Source organism: Pinus tabuliformis, chromosome 6 (genome assembly GCF_031772625.1).
Source record: "Pinus tabuliformis cultivar Carrire ecotype Pingquan chromosome 6, CPIR1, whole genome shotgun sequence".
Lineage (NCBI taxonomy): Eukaryota > Viridiplantae > Streptophyta > Pinopsida > Pinales > Pinaceae > Pinus > Pinus tabuliformis.
Window position 1 is genome coordinate 1,603,637,679 of NC_142292.1, and position 2,479 is coordinate 1,603,640,157.

At 39.7% G+C, this 2,479-nt stretch overlaps 1 pseudogene; it reads right to left on the reverse strand.

The window, feature by feature from the left end:
* Positions 1 to 917: 917 nt before the first annotated feature.
* On the reverse strand, positions 918 to 1,490 carry LOC149265003 (receptor-like protein kinase HSL1 pseudogene; annotated as a pseudogene).
* Between the last annotated feature and the right edge of the window lie 989 nt (positions 1,491 to 2,479).

The window sequence follows — 2,479 nt, forward strand, 5'->3', positions numbered from 1 at the left end:
TAATGAATTTACTAGGGTTCTTGCAATGTGTGGTAATGTGGAGATTCAACTAAATAAAAATGTAACAGTAGTACATCAAGAAGGATTGCAGACGAAAAATTCCCTTTAGAAAAAAGGTAATAAAGAATATTATCAAATATCATCTGTAGCTGGAATTTAGTCCCCCAATGCATCGTATTATGTTGCACATGAGATATACATTTCTCGATTCAGTTCAGGAATCTCGGGGAAGATGTGAGGAAGGAAAAGTGAGTGGATTGATGCTCCCGTGAACCATGCTAGAGACTAGCCAATTGCTCTTTGTTCCATGGAAAACAAGGTCCAGGAGCATGTGAGAGGACTGTTAGAACATCATATAAAAGAAGGTTTCCTTCCATGCTACTCCACACAATGGATCAGTGCCAAAGAACCAGAGCAGGGGAAGTAATGGTTAAATGACAATCCTTATCTGATAAAGTTTGAAATGAAAAATTCCTTCAATTAAGTAGGACCTGGAACATGCAAAGGAAGCAATTTTTAGGCATGGAGTACATGGCCTAGTGAATGATCCATACAATGAGTTAGATCACCAACATCCTTCTAAACAAATGTAAATTAAGCATGTCAAAGAGATGCTTACAAAGGTGAGGTGCCTTGCCTAATACCATGATTACCATGTCTGGTTTGTTGCTCTGATGCTTACAAAGGTGAGGTGCCTTGCCTAATACCATGATTACCATGTCTGGTTTGTTGCTCACCAAAAACAGTTACAAGATTGGCATGGTGATGCTCCCAGTCTCCACGATATTAATGGCAATTCACATTTTATCAATACGCGTACCAAAGGAATTATAGTTCATGGAACTCGGGATCCTGGTGTTGGTATAAGCTCGCCGATCTCCTGCAAAAATCAGGCCACACCGCCATTGTATTCGATCTCACAGCCTCGGGTCTCCATCCCACGCGCCCCGATCACATATCCTCATTACAGCAATACGCAGAACCCCTTTTGGAGGCCCTGCGTTCAATTTCAGATTCAGAAAAGGTATCACAGATTTAAATCAAAATTTAATCCAATTTTGAATGATTTAAATCACAATTGAATCCAATTTTGAATTTCTGATGAAATATTGACACTTATCACGATGAACAATTGGTGGAAGGCAGTCATGGTGAAGATAAGAAAGGCCTTGAGCTGAATCTAAAGAAATTATGTGCCTTGTAGGCCAGTTGAGTCTGCTAGCTTTAGGTCCATGAAGGATATCTCCCAAGCTTCCATTGCACATGTATTCATACACTAGCAGGTTGCAATCCTCTCCAGAGATGCAGCACCAGAGCTTAACAATGTTCTTGTGCCAAATCCTCCCTAAAGTCTCAGTTTCTGCTTGGAACCCATTGTCATATTCAAAGGCCTCAATCTTTGCCCTACCAGGAAGCCTCTTCACAGCCACTGTCTCACCATTGGTCATTTCTATCCTGTATACTTGTCCAGCCCCGCCACTAGCAATCATGTTAGTCTCATCCAAGGATCCCAGTATTTCGCCCTCACGAAAAACTAGCTTATGGAAAGAGACCACGTTCCAGCCAAGTGGTCATTGAATGGATTTCGGATTCCTTTGTTCTTGTGTGTATTATGATACCTTCCAATTGGTCATTGAAGGGATTATGCATTTTTTTACTTAAAGCATCCACCTTAAATAAACTGGTGTCCTGCTTTGCTTTCAACTCAATGCTGGTATCAATTGTAAAGTGGATTGAAAAGCTTAAATATTTTAATGGCGAGCTGTACTGCAGGACAGGTTATCAAATGCAAAGGTAACTACTTCAGTTCAGTTCAGTTCAGTGCAAGGAGTCATGTCCACATCCTTTTTATTTCATGTATATCATTTCATGGCAAAATTGATTTTCAGGGTTAAGCTGCATTTATGCAAACTGTATGTGTGCAATTTATGCTTCTTGAAATCTGATATATTTTGATTTGTACTTTTGTTACAGCTGCTGTTGCATGGGGTGCAGGGGAGCCTCTGAAGATTGAAGAAGTGGAAGTGGCTCCTCCACAGGCAATGGAAGTGAGAATCAAAGTGCATTATACTGCCTTGTGTCATACAGGCCTTTATTTCTAGGAAGCAAAGGTATGTTATGAATAATTACCATTAAACATCAAGTTTCTGGGAAGCAAACGTATGCTATGAATAATTATCATTAAACATCAAGAAAATTTGAAGGAAGGATATTAATTACACATCTCCAATTGCACTGTACTGTATAACACATAAAATATTGCTGTTAGCAGTGAAATGGAATGACTGATACTGATACTGCTTTGGTTGCAGGGCCAAAATCCTCTCTTTCCCCGCATTTTAAGACATGAAGCAGCTGGGTATGATGTGCAGGCATTGCAAAGTTCCATTTCCAAACAAAAGTATCTTATGCACTGCAGTTTCCACCTTCTTAAGAGCAAATAAATAATTCCATTTTGAAATCACAAAGGATGATCCAG